Source organism: Stenella coeruleoalba, assembly GCF_951394435.1.
Source record: "Stenella coeruleoalba genome assembly, contig: scaffold_312, whole genome shotgun sequence".
Lineage (NCBI taxonomy): Eukaryota > Metazoa > Chordata > Mammalia > Artiodactyla > Delphinidae > Stenella > Stenella coeruleoalba.
In genome coordinates this window covers 94,594-118,700 of record NW_027645907.1, presented here as the reverse complement: position 1 = coordinate 118,700, position 24,107 = coordinate 94,594, and positions in this window count along the sequence as shown.

Genomic DNA, 24,107 nt, shown 5'->3' with positions numbered 1-24,107 from the left:
ATTTCCTCTTCCTGGTGGGAAATGAGAGTTAAATTTGCCCGTCCAGACACCTCCAGCTAGCCTCTCATTGGTTCTCGCTATTCCTGTTCATCTTCCGCAGAAATTGCAAACTGGGCCAAACAGGAGGTTAAAGGCGCTGACTCTCCAAGTGGGGAGAGTGTTAGTAAAGCGTCTGGAATGTTGCACCCGAGTACCAGGGGAGGAAAACTGAGACATATTTGAACACGTCTCCCGTTCACATGGTTGATCATACTTGGGTTCCACATGCATGTTTTAGCTGAAGGAAGAATACCTTAAACCTGGAGAGTTGAGACCCGTGTAATGGGTACCATGCAATATGACTTCAAAGGGTCTTCATTTGCTCACCGAACCTCTCCAATCCTATCACTGCTGCGTTTATGCCCCTGTACACATGCTTGATTCTCTTTTGGAGACATAGCAATCCATAGGTTTTACGATACTTACTAGTCAGGTACATTCTTAGGCGTTTAATATGCGGTGTTGAGTCCATTTCGTTGAGCAAGGAGTAGCTCTTGTCTATTCCATATTTGACTTAAGGAACTTTATCTGTGCTCATTTCAATCTCTGGTTTTATGCAGCACCCCAACTACCCTTTACCCTTAAGCAAGCATAAGTTGTTTTTCTAAATTTCAGACCCTGTTCTGTTCTGTAATTCAGTTCCTGTGTAGCCACGTTTACATTCCGTGTATTAGTGATATCTTATGATGTTTCTTTTTCTGTGTGACTTATTTCAGTTAGAATCATCGTACCTGAATCCACTCATTATGCTGCTACGAGCCTGATGTCATAGATTTCATTGCTGAGTGATATTGCATTGTACGTAAGTACCACAAGTTCTTTATCCATTTTTCACTTTTTGTGATAGTGAACTTGTACGGTAAACGAGGTTCTTGTAAACAGAGGCGTCCCAAACATTGGGGTGGCTGTGTCTTTTTTATTTTAATTTCCCTAAGCTATAGGACCATAAGTGGAAGTGCCCTAGGCTCTGTTGCTTTGTTTTTTAGATGTTTCAGGAAACACCATACACTTCTCCCGAGTGTCTGTTGGCAATTTACATCCCGCCCATCAGCATAACAAGGCTCCCAGTTCTCCATGGCCTGTCCTGCCTTTCTGGATTTTACACTTTTTCAGATGGCCCTTTTGACCGGGGGGAAGTGAGACTTCATTGTAGTGCAGATTTCCTTTGCAAGCTTGCTTGGTTGGCCAAAAAGGGCGTATGCGTTTTTTCCTGAATATATTCAGGAAAAAACGCATACGCCCTTTTTGGCCAAGTGCATCATTGTGGACGTTCTGCCTCTTTTCCTATGCTTTCAATGCAATTCCAGTCTACCTCCTGAAATCGGTTTCCTGCAATTCTGCCCTGCTTTCAAGTCCTCTTGGCAGCCTTACTTCAGTCTATTTTTGGACGATAGCTGTCATTTATAACTCTGCAGGTTTGTGAATTACAGTGCCCCTGAGCTCCTTTCTTCAACTCGCTTTCTTGTAAGCTGGCCGCAACACCGCAGGATGGCTTCAGGCCCTAATCTGGTTCCGGCACGGCACGCTGAGCCTTTGGTTATTTCCTCTTCCTGGTGGGAAATGAGAGTTAAATTTGCCCGTCCAGACACCTCCAGCTAGTCTCTCATTGGTTCTCGCTATTCCTGTTCATCTTCCGCAGAAATTGCAAACTGGGCCAAACAGGAGGTTAAAGGCGCTGACTCTCCAAGTGGGGAGAGTGTTAGTAAAGCGTCTGGAATGTTGCACCCAAGTACCAGGGGAGGAAAACTGAGACATATTTGAACACGTCTCCCATTCACATGGTTGATCATACTTGGGTTCCACATGCATGTTTTAGCTGAAGGAAGAATACCTTAAACCTGGGTAGTTGAAACCCGTGGAATGGGTACCATGCAATATGACTTCAAAGGGTCTTCATTTGCTCACCGCACCTCTCCAATCCTATCACTGCTGCGTTTATGCCCCTGTACACATGCTTGATTCTCTTTTGGAGACATAGCAATCCATAGGTTTTAAGATACTTACAAGTCAGGTACATTCTTAGGCGTTTAATATGCGGTGTTGAGTCCATTTCGTTGAGCAAGGAGTAGCTCTTGTCTATTCCATATTTGGCTTAAGGAACTTTATCTGTGCTCATTTCAATCTCTGGTTTTATGCAGCACCCCAACTCACCTTTCCCCTTAAGCAAGCATAAGTTGGTTTTCTAAATTTGAGACCCTGTTCTGTTCTGTAATTCAGTTCCTGTGTAGCCAAGTTTACATTCCGTGTATTACTGATATCTTATGATGTTTCTTTTTCTGTGTGACTTATTTCAGTTAGAATCATCATACCTGAATCCACTCATTGTGCTGCTAAGGGCCTGATGACATAGATTTCATTGCTAAGTGATATTGCTTTGTAAGTGAATACCACAACTTCTTTATCCATTTTTCACTTTCTGCGATGTTGAACTTGTACTGTACATGAGGTTCTTGTAAACAGAGCCGTTCCAAACTTTGGGGTGGCTGTGTCTTTTTGATTTTAATTTCCCTAAGCTATAGGACCATAAGTGGCAGTGCCCTAGGCTCTGTTGCTTTGTTTTTTAGATGTTTCAGGAAACACCATACACTTCTCCCAAGTGTCTGTTGGCAATTTACATCCCGCCTATCAGCATAACAAGGCTCCCAGTTCTTAATGGCCTGTTGCCTTTCTGGATTTTACACTTTTTTCAGATGGCCCTTTTGACCGGGGGGAAGTGAGACTTCATTGTAGTGCAGATTTCCTTTGCAAGCTTGCTTGGTTGGCCAAAAAGGGCGTATGCGTTTTTTCCTGAATATATTCAGGAAAAAACGCATACGCCCTTTTTGGCCAAGTGCATCATTGTGGACGTTCTGCCTCTTTTCCTATGCTTTCAATGCAATTGCAGTCTACCTCCTGAAATCGGTTTCCTGCAATTCTGCCCCGCTTTCAAGTCCTCTTGGCAGCCTTACTTCAGTCTATTTTTGGAGGATAGCTGTCATTTATAACTCTGCAGGTTTGTGAATTACAGTGCCCCTGAGCTCCTTTCTTCAACTCGCATTCTTTTGAGCTGGCCGCAACACCGCAGGATGGCTTCAGGCCCTAATCTGGTTCCGGTACGGCACGCTGAGCCTTTGGTTATTTCCTCTTCCTGGTGGGAAATGAGAGTTAAATTTGCCCGTCCAGACACCTCCAGCTAGCCTCTCATTGGTTCTCGCTATTCCTGTTCATCTTCCGCAGAAATTGCAAACTGGGCCAAACAGGAGGTTAAAGGCGCTGAGTCTCCAAGTGGGGAGAGTGTTAGTAAAGCGTCTGGAATGTTCCACCCGAGTACCAGGGGAGGAAAACTGAGACATATTTGAACACGTCTCCTGATCACATGGTTGATCATACTCTGGGTTCCACATGCATGTTTTAGCTGAAGGAAGAATACCTTAAACCTGGGTAGTTGAAACCCGTGGAATGGGTACCATGCAATATGACTTCAAAGGGTCTTCATTTGCTCACCGAACCTCTCCAATCCTATCACTGCTGCGTTTATGCCCCTGTACACATGCTTGATTCTCTTTCGGAGACATAGCAATCCATAGGTTTTAAGATACTTACTAGTCAGGTACATTCTTAGGCGTTTAATATGCGGTGTTGAGTCCATTTCGTTGAGCAAGGAGTAGCTCTTGTCTATTCCATATTTGGCTTAAGGAACTTTATCTGTGCTCATTTCAATCTCTGGTTTTATGCAGCACCCCAACTCACCTTTACCCTTAAGCAAGCATAAGTTGGTTTTCTAAATTTGAGACCCTGTTCTGTTCTGTAATTCAGTTCCTGTGTAGCCAAGTTTACATTCCGTGTATTACTGATATCTTATGATGTTTCTTTTTCTGTGTGACTTACTTCAGTTAGAATCATCATACCTGAATCCACTCATTGTGATGCTAAGGGCGTGATGACACAGATTTCATTGCTGAGTGATATTGCTTTGTAAGTAAATACCACAACTTCTTTATCCATTTTTCACTTTCTGCGATGTTGAACTTGTACTGTAAACGAGGTTCTTGTAAACAGAGCCGTTCCAAACTTTGGGGTGGCTGTGTCTTTTTGATTTTAATTTCCCTAAGCTATAGGACCATAAGTGGCAGTGCCCTAGGTTCTGTTGCTTTGTTTTTTAGATGTTTCAGGAAACACCATACACTTCTCTCGAGTGTCTGTTGGCAATTTACATCCCGCCCATCAGCATAACAAGGCTCCCAGTTCTCCATGGCCTGTCCTGCCTTTCTGGATTTTACACTTTTTTCAGATGGCCCTTTTGACCGGGGGGAAGTGAGACTTCATTGTAGTGCAGATTTCCTTTGCAAGCTTGCTTGGTTGGCCAAAAAGGGCGTATGCGTTTTTTCCTGAATATATTTAGGAAAAAACGCATACGCCCTTTTTGGCCAAGTGCATCATTGTGGACGTTCTGCCTCTTTTCCTATGCTTTCAATGCAATTCCAGTCTACCTCCTGAAATCGGTTTCCTGCAATTCTGCCCCGCTTTCAAGTCCTCTTGGCAGCCTTACTTCAGTCTATTTTTGGACGATAGCTGTCATTTATAACTCTGCAGGTTTGTGAATTACAGTGCCCCTGAGCTCCTTACTTCAACTCGCTTTCTTGTGACCTGGCCGCAACACCGCAGGATGGCTTCAGGCCCTAATCTGGTTCCGGTCCGGCATGCTGAGCCTTTGGTTAATTCCTCTTCCTGGTGGGAAATGAGAGTTAAATTTGCCCGTCCAGACACCTCCAGCTAGCCTCTCATTGGTTCTCGCTATTCCTGTTCATCTTCCGCAGAAATTGCAAACTGGGCCAAACAGGAGGTTAAAGGGACTGACTCTCCACTTGGGGAGAGTGTTAGTAAAGCGTCTGGAATGTTGCACCCGAGTACCAGGGTACGAAAACTGAGACATATTGGAACACGTCTCCCGATCACATGGTTGATCATACTCTAGGTTCCACATGCATGTTTTAGCTGAAGGAAGAATACCTTAAACCTGGGTAGTTGAAACCCGTGGAATGGGTACCATGCAATATGACTTCAAAGGGTCTTCATTTGCTCACCGAACCTCTCCAATCCTATCACTGCTGCGTTTATGCCCCTGTACACATGCTTGATTCTCTTTCGGAGACATAGCAATTCTTAGGTTTTAAGATACTTACAAGTCAGGTACATTCTTAGGCGTTTAATATGCGGTGTTGAGTCCATTTCGTTGAGCAAGGAGTAGCTCTTGTCTATTCCATATTTGGCTTAAAGAACTTTATCTGTGCTCATTTCAATCTCTGGTTTTATGCAGCACCCCAACTCACCTTTACCCTTAAGCAAGCATAAGTTGTTTTTCTAAATTTGAGACCCTGTTCTGTTCTGTAATTCAGTTCCTGTGTAGCCAAGTTTCCATTCCGTGTATTACTGATATCTTATGTTGTTTCTTTTTCTGTGTGACTTATTTCAGTTAGAATCATCATACCTGAATCCACTCATTGTGCTGCTAAGGGCCTGATGACATAGATTTCATTGCTGAATGATATTGCTTTGTAAGTGAATACCACAACTTCTTTATCCATTTTTCACTTTCTGCGATGTTGAACTTGTACTGTAAACGAGGTTCTTGTAAACAGAGCCGTTCCAAACTTTGGGGTGGCTGTGTCTTTTTGATTTTAATTTCCCTAAGCTATAGGACCATAAGTGGAAGTGCCCTAGGCTCTGTTGCTTTGTTTTTTAGATGTTTCAGGAAACACATACACTTCTCCCGAGTGGTTGTTGGCAATTTACATCCCGCCCATCAGCATAACAAGGCTCCCAGTTTTCAATGGCCTGTTGTCTTTCTGGATTTTACACTTTTATCAGATGGCCCTTTTGGCTGGGGGAAAGTGAGACTTCATTGTAGTGCAGATTTCCTTTGCAAGCTTGCTTGGTTGGCCAAAAAGGGCGTATGCGTTTTTTCCTGAATATATTCAGGAAAAAACGCATACGCCCTTTTTGGCCAAGTGCATCATTGTGGACGTTCTGCCTCTTTTCCTATGCTTTCAATGCAATTCCAGTCTACCTCCTGAAATCGGTTTCCTGCAATTCTGCCCCGCTTTCAAGTCCTCTTGGCAGCCTTACTTCAGTCTATTTTTGGACGATAGCTGTCATTTATAACTCTGCAGGTTTGTGAATTACAGTGCCCCTGAGCTCCTTTCTTCAACTCGCTTTCTTTTGAGCTGGCCGCAACACCGCAGGATGGCTTCAGGCCCTAATCTGGTTCCGGTACGGCACGCTGAGCCTTTGGTTATTTCCTCTTCCTGGTGGGAAATGAGAGTTAAATTTGCCTGTCCAGACACCTCCAGCTAGCCTCTCATTGGTTCTCGCTATTCCTGTTCATCTTCCGCAGAAATTGCAAACTGGGCCAAACAGGAGGTTAAAGGCGCTGACTCTCCAAGTGGGGAGAGTGTTAGTAAAGCGTCTGGAATGTTGCACCCGAGTACCAGGGGAGGAAAACTGAGACATATTTGAACACGTCTCCCGTTCACATGGTTGATCATACTTGGGTTCCACATGCATGTTTTAGCTGAAGGAAGAATACCTTAAACCTGGAGAGTTGAGACCCGTGTAATGGGTACCATGCAATATGACTTCAAAGGGTCTTCATTTGCTCACCGAACCTCTCCAATCCTATCACTGCTGCGTTTATGCCCCTGTACACATGCTTGATTCTCTTTTGGAGACATAGCAATCCATAGGTTTTACGATACTTACTAGTCAGGTACATTCTTAGGCGTTTACTATGCGGTATTGAGTCCATTTCGTTGAGCAAGGAGTAGCTCTTGTCTATTCCATATTTGACTTAAGGAACTTTATCTGTGCTCATTTCAATCTCTGGTTTTATGCAGCACCCCAACTCACCTTTACCCTTAAGCAAGCATAAGTTGGTTTTCTAAATTTGAGACCCTGTTCTGTTCTGTAATTCAGTTCCTGTGTAGCCAAGTTTACATTCCGTGTATTACTGATATCTTATGATGTTTCTTTTTCTGTGTGACTTATTTCAGTTAGAATCATCATACCTGAATCCACTCATTGTGATGTTAAGGGCCTGATGACATAGATTTCATTGCTGAGTGATATTGCTTTGTAAGTAAATACCACAACTTCTTTATCCATTTTTCACTTTCTGCGATGTTGAACTTGTACTGTAAACGAGGTTCTTGTAAACAGAGGCGTCGCAAACTTTGGGGTGGCTGTGTCTTTTTGATTTTAATTTCCCTAAGCTATAGGACCATAAGTGGCAGTGCCCTAGGCTCTGTTGCTTTGTTTTTTAGATGTTTCAGGAAACACCATACACTTCTCCCGAGTGTCTGTTGGCAATTTACATCCCGCCCATCAGCAGAACAAGGCTCCCAGTTCTCCATGGCCTGTCCTGCCTTTCTGGATTTTACACTTTTTTCAGATGGCCCTTTTGACCGGGGGGAAGTGAGACTTCATTGTAGTGCAGATTTCCTTTGCAAGCTTGCTTGGTTGGCCAAAAAGGGCGTATGCGTTTATTCCTGAATATATTCAGGAATAAACGCATACGCCCTTTTTGGCCAAGTGCATCATTGTGGACGTTCTGCCTCTTTTCCTATGCTTTCAATGCAATTCCAGTCTACCTCCTGAAATCGGTTTCCTGCAATTCTGCCCCGCTTTCAAGTCCTCTTGGCAGCCTTACTTCAGTCTATTTTTGGACGATAGCTGTCATTTATAACTCTGCAGGTTTGTGAATTACACTGCCCCTGAGCTCCTTTCTTCAACTCGCTTTCTTTTGAGCTGGCCGCAACACCGCAGGATGGCTAAAGGCCCTAATCTGGTTCCGGCCCGGCACGCTGAGCCTTTGGTTAATTCCTCTTCCTGGTGGGAAATGAGAGTTAAATTTGCCCGTCCAGACACCTCCAGCTAGCCTCTCATTGGTTCTCGCTATTCCTGTTCATCTTCCGCAGAAATTGCAAACTGGGCCAAACAGGAGGTTAAAGGGACTGACTCTCCAAGTGGGGAGAGTGTTAGTAAAGCATCTGGAATGTTGCACCCGAGTACCAGGGGAGGAAAACTGAGACATATTTGAACACGTCTCCCGATCACATGGTTGATCATACTCTAGGTTCCATATGCATGTTTTAGCTGAAGGAAGAATACCTTAAACCTGGGTAGTTGAAACCCGTGGAATGGGTACCATGCAATATGACTTCAAAGGGTCTTCATTTGCTCACCGAACCTCTCCAATCCTATCACTGCTGCGTTTATGCCCCTGTACACATGCTTGATTCTCTTTCGGAGACATAGCAATCCATAGGTTTTAAGATACTTACAAGTCAGGTACATTCTTAGGCGTTTAATATGGGGTGTTGAGTCCATTTCGTTGAGCAAGGAGTAGCTCTTGTCTATTCCATATTTGGCTTAAGGAACTTTATCTGTGCTCATTTCAATCTCTGGTTTTATGCAGCACCCCAACTCACCTTTACCCTTAAGCAAGCATAAGTTGGTTTTCTAAATTTGAGACCCTGTTCTGTTCTGTAATTCAGTTCCTGTGTAGCCAAGTTTCCATTCCGTGTATTACTGATATCTTATGATGTTTCTTTTTCTGTGTGACTTATTTCAGTTAGAATCATCATACCTGAATCCACTCATTGTGCTGCTAAGGGCCTGAAGACATAGATTTCATTGCTGAGTGATATTGCTTTGTAAGTGAATACCACAACTTCTTTATCCATTTTTCACTTTCTGCGATGTTGAACTTGTACTGTAAATGAGGTTCTTGTAAACAGAGCCGTTCCAAACTTTGGGGTGGCTGTGTCTTTTTGATTTTAATTTCCCTAAGCTATAGGACCATAAGTGGAAGTGCCCTAGGCTCTGTTGCTTTGTTTTTTAGATGTTTCAGGAAACACCATACACTTCTCCCAAGTGTCTGTTGGCAATTTACATCCCGCCCATCAGCATAACAAGGCTCCCAGTTCTCAATGGCCTGTTGCCTTTCTGGATTTTACACTTTTTTCAGATGGCCCTTTTGACCGGGGGGAAGTGAGACTTCATTGTAGTGCAGATTTCCTTTGCAAGCTTGCTTGGTTGGCCAAAAAGGGCGTATGCGTTTTTTCCTGAATATATTCAGGAAAAAACGCATACGCCCTTTTTGGCCAAGTGCATCATTGTGGACGTTCTGCCTCTTTTCCTATGCTTTCAATGCAATTCCAGTCTACCTCCTCAAATCGGTTTCCTGCAATTCTGCCCCGCTTTCAAGTCCTCTTGGCAGCCTTACTTCAGTCTATTTTTGGACGATAGCTGTCATTTATAACTCTGCAGGTTTGTGAATTACAGTGCCCCTGAGCTCCTTTCTTCAACTCGCTTTCTTGTAAGCTGGCCGCAACACCGCAGGATGGCTTCAGGCCCTAATCTGGTTCCGGCACGGCACGCTGAGCCTTTGGTTATTTCCTCTTCCTGGTGGGAAATGAGAGTTAAATTTGCCCGTCCAGACACCTCCAGCTAGTCTCTCATTGGTTCTCGCTATTCCTGTTCATCTTCCGCAGAAATTGCAAACTGGGCCAAACAGGAGGTTAAAGGCGCTGACTCTCCAAGTGGGGAGAGTGTTAGTAAAGCGTCTGGAATGTTGCACCCAAGTACCAGGGGAGGAAAACTGAGACATATTTGAACACGTCTCCCATTCATATGGTTGATCATACTTGGGTTCCACATGCATGTTTTAGCTGAAGGAAGAATACCTTAAACCTGGGTAGTTGAAACCCGTGGAATGGGTACCATGCAATATGACTTCAAAGGGTCTTCATTTGCTCACCGCACCTCTCCAATCCTATCACTGCTGCGTTTATGCCCCTGTACACATGCTTGATTCTCTTTTGGAGACATAGCAATCCATAGGTTTTAAGATACTTACAAGTCAGGTACATTCTTAGGCGTTTAATATGCGGTGTTGAGTCCATTTCGTTGAGCAAGGAGTAGCTCTTGTCTATTCCATATTTGGCTTAAGGAACTTTATCTGTGCTCATTTCAATCTCTGGTTTTATGCAGCACCCCAACTCACCTTTCCCCTTAAGCAAGCATAAGTTGGTTTTCTAAATTTGAGACCCTGTTCTGTTCTGTAATTCAGTTCCTGTGTAGCCAAGTTTACATTCCGTGTATTACTGATATCTTATGATGTTTCTTTTTCTGTGTGACTTATTTCAGTTAGAATCATCATACCTGAATCCACTCATTGTGCTGCTAAGGGCCTGATGACATAGATTTCATTGCTAAGTGATATTGCTTTGTAAGTGAATACCACAACTTCTTTATCCATTTTTCACTTTCTGCGATGTTGAACTTGTACTGTACATGAGGTTCTTGTAAACAGAGCCGTTCCAAACTTTGGGGTGGCTGTGTCTTTTTGATTTTAATTTCCCTAAGCTATAGGACCATAAGTGGCAGTGCCCTAGGCTCTGTTGCTTTGTTTTTTAGATGTTTCAGGAAACACCATACACTTCTCCCAAGTGTCTGTTGGCAATTTACATCCCGGCTATCAGCATAACAAGGCTCCCAGTTCTTAATGGCCTGTTGCCTTTCTGGATTTTACACTTTTTTCAGATGGCCCTTTTGACCGGGGGGAAGTGAGACTTCATTGTAGTGCAGATTTCCTTTGCAAGCTTGCTTGGTTGGCCAAAAAGGGCGTATGCGTTTTTTCCTGAATATATTCAGGAAAAAACGCATACGCCCTTTTTGGCCAAGTGCATCATTGTGGACGTTCTGCCTCTTTTCCTATGCTTTCAATGCAATTCCAGTCTACCTCCTGAAATCGGTTTCCTGCAATTCTGCCCCGCTTTCAAGTCCTCTTGGCAGCCTTACTTCAGTCTATTTTTGGAGGATAGCTGTCATTTATAACTCTGCAGGTTTGTGAATTACAGTGCCCCTGAGCTCCTTTCTTCAACTCGCATTCTTTTGAGCTGGCCGCAACACCGCAGGATGGCTTCAGGCCCTAATCTGGTTCCGGTACGGCACGCTGAGCCTTTGGTTATTTCCTCTTCCTGGTGGGAAATGAGAGTTAAATTTGCCCGTCCAGACACCTCCAGCTAGCCTCTCATTGGTTCTCGCTATTCCTGTTCATCTTCCGCAGAAATTGCAAACTGGGCCAAACAGGAGGTTAAAGGCGCTGACTCTCCAAGTGGGGAGAGTGTTAGTAAAGCGTCTGGAATGTTCCACCCGAGTACCAGGGGAGGAAAACTGAGACATATTTGAACACGTCTCCCGATCACATGGTTGATCATACTCTGGGTTCCACATGCATGTTTTAGCTGAAGGAAGAATACCTTAAACCTGGGTAGTTGAAACCCGTGGAATGGGTACCATGCAATATGACTTCAAAGGGTCTTCATTTGCTCACCGAACCTCTCCAATCCTATCACTGCTGCGTTTATGCCCCTGTACACATGCTTGATTCTCTTTCGGAGACATAGCAATCCATAGGTTTTAAGATACTTACTAGTCAGGTACATTCTTAGGCGTTTAATATGCGGTGTTGAGTCCATTTCGTTGAGCAAGGAGTAGCTCTTGTCTATTCCATATTTGGCTTAAGGAACTTTATCTGTGCTCATTTCAATCTCTGGTTTTATGCAGCACCCCAACTCACCTTTACCCTTAAGCAAGCATAAGTTGGTTTTCTAAATTTGAGACCCTGTTCTGTTCTGTAATTCAGTTCCTGTGTAGCCAAGTTTACATTCCGTGTATTACTGATATCTTATGATGTTTCTTTTTCTGTGTGACTTACTTCAGTTAGAATCATCATACCTGAATCCACTCATTGTGATGCTAAGGGCGTGATGACACAGATTTCATTGCTGAGTGATATTGCTTTGTAAGTAAATACCACAACTTCTTTATCCATTTTTCACTTTCTGCAATGTTGAACTTGTACTGTAAACGAGGTTCTTGTAAACAGAGCCGTTCCAAACTTTGGGGTGGCTGTGTCTTTTTGATTTTAATTTCCCTAAGCTATAGGACCATAAGTGGCAGTGCCCTAGGTTCTGTTGCTTTGTTTTTTAGATGTTTCAGGAAACACCATACACTTCTCCCGAGTGTCTGTTGGCAATTTACATCCCGCCCATCAGCATAACAAGGCTCCCAGTTCTCCATGGCCTGTCCTGCCTTTCTGGATTTTACACTTTTTTCAGATGGCCCTTTTGACCGGGGGGAAGTGAGACTTCATTGTAGTGCAGATTTCCTTTGCAAGCTTGCTTGGTTGGCCAAAAAGGGCGTATGCGTTTTTTCCTGAATATATTTAGGAAAAAACGCATACGCCCTTTTTGGCCAAGTGCATCATTGTGGACGTTCTGCCTCTTTTCCTATGCTTTCAATGCAATTCCAGTCTACCTCCTGAAATCGGTTTCCTGCAATTCTGCCCCGCTTTCAAGTCCTCTTGGCAGCCTTACTTCAGTCTATTTTTGGACGATAGCTGTCATTTATAACTCTGCAGGTTTGTGAATTACAGTGCCCCTGAGCTCCTTACTTCAACTCGCTTTCTTGTGACCTGGCCGCAACACCGCAGGATGGCTTCAGGCCCTAATCTGGTTCCGGTCCGGCATGCTGAGCCTTTGGTTAATTCCTCTTCCTGGTGGGAAATGAGAGTTAAATTTGCCCGTCCAGACACCTCCAGCTAGCCTCTCATTGGTTCTCGCTATTCCTGTTCATCTTCCGCAGAAATTGCAAACTGGGCCAAACAGGAGGTTAAAGGCGCTGACTCTCCAAGTGGGGAGAGTGTTAGTAAAGCGTCTGGAATGTTGCACCCGAGTACCAGGGGAGGAAAACTGAGACATATTTGAACACGTCTCCTGATCACATGGTTGATCATACTCTGGGTTCCACATGCATGTTTTAGCTGAAGGAAGAATACCTTAAACCTGGGTAGTTGAAACCCGTGGAATGGGTACCATGCAATATGACTTCAAAGGGTCTTCATTTGCTCACCGAACCTCTCCAATCCTATCACTGCTGCGTTTATGCCCCTGTACACATGCTTGATTCTCTTTCGGAGACATAGCAATTCTTAGGTTTTAAGATACTTACAAGTCAGGTACATTCTTAGGCGTTTAATATGCGGTGTTGAGTCCATTTCGTTGAGCAAGGAGTAGCTCTTGTCTATTCCATATTTGGCTTAAAGAACTTTATCTGTGCTCATTTCAATCTCTGGTTTTATGCAGCACCCCAACTCACCTTTACCCTTAAGCAAGCATAAGTTGTTTTTCTAAATTTGAGACCCTGTTCTGTTCTGTAATTCAGTTCCTGTGTAGCCAAGTTTCCATTCCGTGTATTACTGATATCTTATGTTGTTTCTTTTTCTGTGTGACTTATTTCAGTTAGAATCATCATACCTGAATCCACTCATTGTGCTGCTAAGGGCCTGATGACATAGATTTCATTGCTGAATGATATTGCTTTGTAAGTGAATACCACAACTTCTTTATCCATTTTTCACTTTCTGCGATGTTGAACTTGTACTGTAAACGAGGTTCTTGTAAACAGAGCCGTTCCAAACTTTGGGGTGGCTGTGTCTTTTTGATTTTAATTTCCCTAAGCTATAGGACCATAAGTGGAAGTGCCCTAGGCTCTGTTGCTTTGTTTTTTAGATGTTTCAGGAAACACATACACTTCTCCCAAGTGTCTGTTGGCAATTTACATCCCGCCCATCAGCATAACAAGGCTCCCAGTTCTCAATGGCCTGTTGTCTTTCTGGATTTTACACTTTTATCAGATGGCCCTTTTGGCTGGGGGAAAGTGAGACTTCATTATAGTGCAGATTTCCTTTCCAAGCTTGCTTGGTTGGCCAAAAAGGGCGTATGCGTTTTTTCCTGAATATATTCAGGAAAAAACGCATACGCCCTTTTTGGCCAAGTGCATCATTGTGGACGTTCTGCCTCTTTTCCTATGCTTTCAATGCAATTCCAGTCTACCTCCTGAAATCGGTTTCCTGCAATTCTGCCCCGCTTTCAAGTCCTCTTGGCAGCCTTACTTCAGTCTATTTTTGGACGATAGCTGTCATTTATAACTCTGCAGGTTTGTGAATTACAGTGCCCCTGAGCTCCTTTCTTCAACTCGCTTTCTTTTGAGCTGGCCGCAACACCGCAGGATGGCTTCAGGCCCTAATCTGGTTCCGGTACGGCACGCTGAGCCTTTGGTTATTTCCTCTTCCTGGTGGGAAATGAGAGTTAAATTTGCCTGTCCAGACACCTCCAGCTAGCCTCTCATTGGTTCTCGCTATTCCTGTTCATCTTCCGCAGAAATTGCAAACTGGGCCAAACAGGAGGTTAAAGGCGCTGACTCTCCAAGTGGGGAGAGTGTTAGTAAAGCGTCTGGAATGTTGCACCCGAGTACCAGGGGAGGAAAACTGAGACATATTTGAACACGTCTCCCGTTCACATGGTTGATCATACTTGGGTTCCACATGCATGTTTTAGCTGAAGGAAGAATACCTTAAACCTGGAGAGTTGAGACCCGTGTAATGGGTACCATGCAATATGACTTCAAAGGGTCTTCATTTGCTCACCGAACCTCTCCAATCCTATCACTGCTGCGTTTATGCCCCTGTACACATGCTTGATTCTCTTTTGGAGACATAGCAATCCATAGGTTTTACGATACTTACTAGTCAGGTACATTCTTAGGCGTTTACTATGCGGTATTGAGTCCATTTCGTTGAGCAAGGAGTAGCTCTTGTCTATTCCATATTTGACTTAAGGAACTTTATCTGTGCTCATTTCAATCTCTGGTTTTATGCAGCACCCCAACTCACCTTTACCCTTAAGCAAGCATAAGTTGGTTTTCTAAATTTGAGACCCTGTTCTGTTCTGTAATTCAGTTCCTGTGTAGCCAAGTTTACATTCCGTGTATTACTGATATCTTATGATGTTTCTTTTTCTGTGTGTCTTATTTCAGTTAGAATCATCATACCTGAATCCACTCATTGTGATGTTAAGGGCCTGATGACATAGATTTCATTGCTGAGTGATATTGCTTTGTAAGTAAATACCACAACTTCTTTATCCATTTTTCACTTTCTGCGATGTTGAACTTGTACTGTAAACGAGGTTCTTGTAAACAGAGGCGTCGCAAACTTTGGGGTGGCTGTGTCTTTTTGATTTTAATTTCCCTAAGCTATAGGACCATAAGTGGCAGTGCCCTAGGCTCTGTTGCTTTGTTTTTTAGATGTTTCAGGAAACACCATACACTTCTCCCGAGTGTCTGTTGGCAATTTACATCCCGCCCATCAGCAGAACAAGGCTCCCAGTTCTCCATGGCCTGTCCTGCCTTTCTGGATTTTACACTTTTTTCAGATGGCCCTTTTGACCGGGGGGAAGTGAGACTTCATTGTAGTGCAGATTTCCTTTGCAAGCTTGCTTGGTTGGCCAAAAAGGGCGTATGCGTTTTTTCCTGAATATATTCAGGAATAAACGCATACGCCCTTTTTGGCCAAGTGCATCATTGTGGACGTTCTGCCTCTTTTCCTATGCTTTCAATGCAATTCCAGTCTACCTCCTGAAATCGGTTTCCTGCAATTCTGCCCCGCTTTCAAGTCCTCTTGGCAGCCTTACTTCAGTCTATTTTTGGACGATAGCTGTCATTTATAACTCTGCAGGTTTGTGAATTACACTGCCCCTGAGCTCCTTTCTTCAACTCGCTTTCTTTTGAGCTGGCCGCAACACCGCAGGATGGCTAAAGGCCCTAATCTGGTTCCGGCCCGGCACGCTGAGCCTTTGGTTAATTCCTCTTCCTGGTGGGAAATGAGAGTTAAATTTGCCCGTCCAGACACCTCCAGCTAGCCTCTCATTGGTTCTCGCTATTCCTGTTCATCTTCCGCAGAAATTGCAAACTGGGCCAAACAGGAGGTTAAAGGGACTGACTCTCCAAGTGGGGAGAGTGTTAGTAAAGCATCTGGAATGTTGCACCCGAGTACCAGGGGAGGAAAACTGAGACATATTTGAACACGTCTCCCGATCACATGGTTGATCATACTCTAGGTTCCATATGCATGTTTTAGCTGAAGGAAGAATACCTTAAACCTGGGTAGTTGAAACCCGTGGAATGGGTACCATGCAATATGACTTCAAAGGGTCTTCATTTGCTCACCGAACCTCTCCAATCCTATCACTGCTGCGTTTATGCCCCTGTACACATGCTTGATTCTCTTTCGGAGACATAGCAATCCATAGGTTTTAAGATACTTACAAGTCAGGTACATTCTTAGGCGTTTAATATGGGGTGTTGAGTCCATTTCGTTGAGCAAGGAGTAGCTCTTGTCTATTCCATATTTGGCTTAAGGAACTTTATCTGTGCTCATTTCAATCTCTGGTTTTATGCAGCACCCCAACTCACCTTTACCCTTAAGCAAGCATAAGTTGGTTTTCTAAATTTGAGACCCTGTTCTGTTCTGTAATTCAGTTCCTGTGTAGCCAAGTTTCCATTCCGTGTATTACTGATATCTTATGATGTTTCTTTTTCTGTGTGACTTATTTCAGTTAGAATCATCATACCTGAATCCACTCATTGTGCTGCTAAGGGCCTGAAGACATAGATTTCATTGCTGAGTGATATTGCTTTGTAAGTGAATACCACAACTTCTTTATCCATTTTTCACTTTCTGCGATGTTGAACTTGTACTGTAAATGAGGTTCTTGTAAACAGAGCCGTTCCAAACTTTGGGGTGGCTGTGTCTTTTTGATTTTAATTTCCCTAAGCTATAGGACCATAAGTGGAAGTGCCCTAGGCTCTGTTGCTTTGTTTTTTAGATGTTTCAGGAAACACCATACACTTCTCCCAAGTGTCTGTTGGCAATTTACATCCCGCCCATCAGCATAACAAGGCTCCCAGTTCTCAATGGCCTGTTGCCTTTCTGGATTTTACACTTTTTTCAGATGGCCCTTTTGACCGGGGGGAAGTGAGACTTCATTGTAGTGCAGATTTCCTTTGCAAGCTTGCTTGGTTGGCCAAAAAGGGCGTATGCGTTTTTTCCTGAATATATTCAGGAAAAAACGCATACGCCCTTTTTGGCCAAGTGCATCATTGTGGACGTTCTGCCTCTTTTCCTATGCTTTCAATGCAATTCCAGTCTACCTCCTGAAATCGGTTTCCTGCAATTCTGCCCCGCTTTCAAGTCCTCTTGGCAGCCTTACTTCAGTCTATTTTTGGACGATAGCTGTCATTTATAACTCTGCAGGTTTGTGAATTACAGTGCCCCTGAGCTCCTTTCTTCAACTCGCTTTCTTGTAAGCTGGCCGCAACACCGCAGGATGGCTTCAGGCCCTAATCTGGTTCCGGCACGGCACGCTGAGCCTTTGGTTATTTCCTCTTCCTGGTGGGAAATGAGAGTTAAATTTGCCCGTCCAGACACCTCCAGCTAGTCTCTCATTGGTTCTCGCTATTCCTGTTCATCTTCCGCAGAAATTGCAAACTGGGCCAAACAGGAGGTTAAAGGCGCTGACTCTCCAAGTGGGGAGAGTGTTAGTAAAGCGTCTGGAATGTTGCACCCAAGTACCAGGGGAGGAAAACTGAGACATATTTGAACACGTCTCCCATTCATATGGTTGATCATACTTGGGTTCCACATGCATGTTTTAGCTGAAGGAAGAATACCTTAAACCTGGGTAGTTGAAACCCGTGGAATGGGTACCATGCAATATGACTTCAAAGGGTCTTCATTTGCTCACCGCACCTCTCCAATCCTATCACTGCTGCGTTTATGCCCCTGTACACATGCTTGATTCTCTTTTGGAGACATAGCAATCCATAGGTTTTAAGATACTTACAAGTCAGGTACATTCTTAGGCGTTTAATATGCGGTGTTGAGTCCATTTCGTTGAGCAAGGAGTAGCTCTTGTCTATTCCATATTTGGCTTAAGGAACTTTATCTGTGCTCATTTCAATCTCTGGTTTTATGCAGCACCCCAACTCACCTTTCCCCTTAAGCAAGCATAAGTTGGTTTTCTAAATTTGAGACCCTGTTCTGTTCTGTAATTCAGTTCCTGTGTAGCCAAGTTTACATTCCGTGTATTACTGATATCTTATGATGTTTCTTTTTCTGTGTGACTTATTTCAGTTAGAATCATCATACCTGAATCCACTCATTGTGCTGCTAAGGGCCTGATGACATAGATTTCATTGCTAAGTGATATTGCTTTGTAAGTGAATACCACAACTTCTTTATCCATTTTTCACTTTCTGCGATGTTGAACTTGTACTGTACATGAGGTTCTTGTAAACAGAGCCGTTCCAAACTTTGGGGTGGCTGTGTCTTTTTGATTTTAATTTCCCTAAGCTATAGGACCATAAGTGGCAGTGCCCTAGGCTCTGTTGCTTTGTTTTTTAGATGTTTCAGGAAACACCATACACTTCTCCCAAGTGTCTGTTGGCAATTTACATCCCGCCTATCAGCATAACAAGGCTCCCAGTTCTTAATGGCCTGTTGCCTTTCTGGATTTTACACTTTTTTCAGATGGCCCTTTTGACCGGGGGGAAGTGAGACTTCATTGTAGTGCAGATTTCCTTTGCAAGCTTGCTTGGTTGGCCAAAAAGGGCGTATGCGTTTTTTCCTGAATATATTCAGGAAAAAACGCATACGCCCTTTTTGGCCAAGTGCATCATTGTGGACGTTCTGCCTCTTTTCCTATGCTTTCAATGCAATTCCAGTCTACCTCCTGAAATCGGTTTCCTGCAATTCTGCCCCGCTTTCAAGTCCTCTTGGCAGCCTTACTTCAGTCTATTTTTGGAGGATAGCTGTCATTTATAACTCTGCAGGTTTGTGAATTACAGTGCCCCTGAGCTCCTTTCTTCAACTCGCATTCTTTTGAGCTGGCCGCAACACCGCAGGATGGCTTCAGGCCCTAATCTGGTTCCGGTACGGCACGCTGAGCCTTTGGTTATTTCCTCTTCCTGGTGGGAAATGAGAGTTAAATTTGCCCGTCCAGACACCTCCAGCTAGCCTCTCATTGGTTCTCGCTATTCCTGTTCATCTTCCGCAGAAATTGCAAACTGGGCCAAACAGGAGGTTAAAGGCGCTGAGTCTCCAAGTGGGGAGAGTGTTAGTAAAGCGTCTGGAATGTTCCACCCGAGTACCAGGGGAGGAAAACTGAGACATATTTGAACACGTCTCCCGATCACATGGTTGATCATACTCTGGGTTCCACATGCATGTTTTAGCTGAAGGAAGAATACCTTAAACCTGGGTAGTTGAAACCCGTGGAATGGGTACCATGCAATATGACTTCAAAGGGTCTTCATTTGCTCACCGAACCTCTCCAATCCTATCACTGCTGCGTTTATGCCCCTGTACACATGCTTGATTCTCTTTCGGAGACATAGCAATCCATAGGTTTTAAGATACTTACTAGTCAGGTACATTCTTAGGCGTTTAATATGCGGTGTTGAGTCCATTTCGTTGAGCAAGGAGTAGCTCTTGTCTATTCCATATTTGGCTTAAGGAACTTTATCTGTGCTCATTTCAATCTCTGGTTTTATGCAGCACCCCAACTCACCTTTACCCTTAAGCAAGCATAAGTTGGTTTTCTAAATTTGAGACCCTGTTCTGTTCTGTAATTCAGTTCCTGTGTAGCCAAGTTTACATTCCGTGTATTACTGATATCTTATGATGTTTCTTTTTCTGTGTGACTTACTTCAGTTAGAATCATCATACCTGAATCCACTCATTGTGCTGCTAAGGGCGTGATGACACAGATTTCATTGCTGAGTGATATTGCTTTGTAAGTAAATACCACAACTTCTTTATCCATTTTTCACTTTCTGCGATGTTGAACTTGTACTGTAAACGAGGTTCTTGTAAACAGAGCCGTTCCAAACTTTGGGTGGCTGTGTCTTTTTGATTTTAATTTCCGTAAGCTATAGGACCATAAGTGGCAGTGCCCTAGGTTCTGTTGCTTTGTTTTTTAGATGTTTCAGGAAACACCATACACTTCTCCCGAGTGTCTGTTGGCAATTTACATCCCGCCCATCAGCATAACAAGGCTCCCAGTTCTCCATGGCCTGTCCTGCCTTTCTGGATTTTACACTTTTTTCAGATGGCCCTTTTGACCGGGGGGAAGTGAGACTTCATTGTACTGCAGATTTCCTTTGCAAGCTTGCTTGGTTGGCCAAAAAGGGCGTATGCGTTTTTTCCTGAATATATTCAGGAAAAAACGCATACGCCCTTTTTGGCCAAGTGCATCATTGTGGACGTTCTGCCTCTTTTCCTATGCTTTCAATGCAATTCCAGTCTACCTCCTGAAATCGGTTTCCTGCAATTCTGCCCCGCTTTCAAGTCCTCTTGGCAGCCTTACTTCAGTCTATTTTTGGACGATAGCTGTCATTTATAACTCTGCAGGTTTGTGAATTACAGTGCCCCTGAGCTCCTTACTTCAACTCGCTTTCTTGTGACCTGGCCGCAACACCGCAGGATGGCTTCAGGCCCTAATCTGGTTCCGGCCCGGCCTGCTGAGCCTTTGGTTAATTCCTCTTCCTGGTGGGAAATGAGAGTTAAATTTGCCCGTCCAGACACCTCCAGCTAGTCTCTCATTGGTTCTCGCTATTCCTGTTCATCTTCCGCAGAAATTGCAAACTGGGCCAAACAGGAGGTTAAAGGGACTGACTCTCCACTTGGGGAGAGTGTTAGTAAAGCGTCTGGAATGTTGCACCCGAGTACCAGGGTACGAAAACTGAGACATATTGGAACACGTCTCCCGATCACATGGTTGATCATACTCTAGGTTCCACATGCATGTTTTAGCTGAAGGAAGAATACCTTAAACCTGGGTAGTTGAAACCCGTGGAATGGGTACCATGCAATATGACTTCAAAGGGTCTTCATTTGCTCACCGAACCTCTCCAATCCTATCACTGCTGCGTTTATGCCCCTGTACACATGCTTGATTCTCTTTCGGAGACATAGCAATCCATAGGTTTTAAGATACTTACAAGTCAGGTACATTCTTAGGCGTTTAATATGCGGTGTTGAGTCCATTTCGTTGAGCAAGGAGTAGCTCTTGTCTATTCCATATTTGGCTTAAAGAACTTTATCTGTGCTCATTTCAATCTCTGGTTTTATGCAGCACCCCAACTCACCTTTACCCTTAAGCAAGCATAAGTTGTTTTTCTAAATTTGAGACCCTGTTCTGTTCTGTAATTCAGTTCCTGTGTAGCCAAGTTTCCATTCCGTGTATTACTGATATCTTATGTTGTTTCTTTTTCTGTGTGACTTATTTCAGTTAGAATCATCATACCTGAATCCACTCATTGTGCTGCTAAGGGCCTGATGACATAGATTTCATTGCTGAATGATATTGCTTTGTAAGTGAATACCACAACTTCTTTATCCATTTTTCACTTTCTGCGATGTTGAACTTGTACTGTAAACGAGGTTCTTGTAAACAGAGCCGTTCCAAACTTTGGGGTGGCTGTGTCTTTTTGATTTTAATTTCCCTAAGCTATAGGACCATAAGTGGAAGTGCCCTAGGCTCTGTTGCTTTGTTTTTTAGATGTTTCAGGAAACACATACACTTCTCCCGAGTGGTTGTTGGCAATTTACATCCCGCCCATCAGCATAACAAGGCTCCCAGTTCTCAATGGCCTGTTGTCTTTCTGGATTTTACACTTTTATCAGATGGCCCTTTTGGCTGGGGGAAAGTGAGACTTCATTGTAGTGCAGATTTCCTTTGCAAGCTTGCTTGGTTGGCCAAAAAGGGCGTATGCGTTTTTTCCTGAATATATTCAGGAAAAAACGCATACGCCCTTTTTGGCCAAGTGCATCATTGTGGACGTTCTGCCTCTTTTCCTATGCTTTCAATGCAATTCCAGTCTACCTCCTGAAATCGGTTTCCTGCAATTCTGCCCCGCTTTCAAGTCCTCTTGGCAGCCTTACTTCAGTCTATTTTTGGACGATAGCTGTCATTTATAACTCTGCAGGTTTGTGAATTACAGTGCCCCTGAGCTCCTTTCTTCAACTCGCTTTCTTTTGAGCTGGCCGCAACACCGCAGGATGGCTTCAGGCCCTAATCTGGTTCCGGTACGGCACGCTGAGCCTTTGGTTATTTCCTCTTCCTGGTGGGAAATGAGAGTTAAATTTGCCCGTCCAGACACCTCCAGCTAGCCTCTCATTGGTTCTCGCTATTCCTGTTCATCTTCCGCAGAAATTGCAAACTGGGCCAAACAGGAGGTTAAAGGCGCTGACTCTCCAAGTGGGGAGAGTGTTAGTAAAGCGTCTGGAATGTTGCACCCGAGTACCAGGGGAGGAAAACTGAGACATATTTGAACACGTCTCCCGTTCACATGGTTGATCATACTTGGGTTCCACATGCATGTTTTAGCTGAAGGAAGAATACCTTAAACCTGGAGAGTTGAGACCCGTGTAATGGGTACCATGCAATATGACTTCAAAGGGTCTTCATTTGCTCACCGAACCTCTCCAATCCTATCACTGCTGCGTTTATGCCCCTGTACACATGCTTGATTCTCTTTTGGAGACATAGCAATCCATAGGTTTTAAGATACTTACAAGTCAGGTACATTCTTAGGCGTTTACTATGCGGTGTTGAGTCCATTTCGTTGAGCAAGGAGTAGCTCTTGTCTATTCCATATTTGGCTTAAGGAACTTTATCTGTGCTCATTTCAATCTCTGGTTTTATGCAGCACCCCAACTCACCTTTCCCCTTAAGCAAGCATAAGTTGGTTTTCTAAATTTGAGACCCTGTTCTGTTCTGTAATTCAGTTCCTGTGTAGCCAAGTTTACATTCCGTGTATTACTGATATCTTATGATGTTTCTTTTTCTGTGTGACTTATTTCAGTTAGAATCATCATACCTGAATCCACTCATTGTGCTGCTAAGGGCCTGATGACATAGATTTCATTGCTAAGTGATATTGCTTTGTAAGTGAATACCACAACTTCTTTATCCATTTTTCACTTTCTGCGATGTTGAACTTGTACTGTACATGAGGTTCTTGTAAACAGAGCCGTTCCAAACTTTGGGGTGGCTGTGTCTTTTTGATTTTAATTTCCCTAAGCTATAGGACCATAAGTGGCAGTGCCCTAGGCTCTGTTGCTTTGTTTTTTAGATGTTTCAGGAAACACCATACACTTCTCCCAAGTGTCTGTTGGCAATTTACATCCCGCCTATCAGCATAACAAGGCTCCCAGTTCTTAATGGCCTGTTGCCTTTCTGGATTTTACACTTTTTTCAGATGGCCCTTTTGACCGGGGGGAAGTGAGACTTCATTGTAGTGCAGATTTCCTTTGCAAGCTTGCTTGGTTGGCCAAAAAGGGCGTATGCGTTTTTTCCTGAATATATTCAGGAAAAAACGCATACGCCCTTTTTGGCCAAGTGCATCATTGTGGACGTTCTGCCTCTTTTCCTATGCTTTCAATGCAATTCCAGTCTACCTCCTGAAATCGGTTTCCTGCAATTCTGCCCCGCTTTCAAGTCCTCTTGGCAGCCTTACTTCAGTCTATTTTTGGAGGATAGCTGTCATTTATAACTCTGCAGGTTTGTGAATTACAGTGCCCCTGAGCTCCTTTCTTCAACTCGCATTCTTTTGAGCTGGCCGCAACACCGCAGGATGGCTTCAGGCCCTAATCTGGTTCCGGTACGGCACGCTGAGCCTTTGGTTATTTCCTCTTCCTGGTGGGAAATGAGAGTTAAATTTGCCCGTCCAGACACCTCCAGCTAGCCTCTCATTGGTTCTCGCTATTCCTGTTCATCTTCCGCAGAAATTGCAAACTGGGCCAAACAGGAGGTTAAAGGCGCTGAGTCTCCAAGTGGGGAGAGTGTTAGTAAAGCGTCTGGAATGTTCCACCCGAGTACCAGGGGAGGAAAACTGAGACATATTTGAACACGTCTCCCGATCACATGGTTGATCATACTCTGGGTTCCACATGCATGTTTTAGCTGAAGGAAGAATACCTTAAACCTGGGTAGTTGAAACCCGTGGAATGGGTACCATGCAATATGACTTCAAAGGGTCTTCATTTGCTCACCGAACCTCTCCAATCCTATCACTGCTGCGTTTATGCCCCTGTACACATGCTTGATTCTCTTTCGGAGACA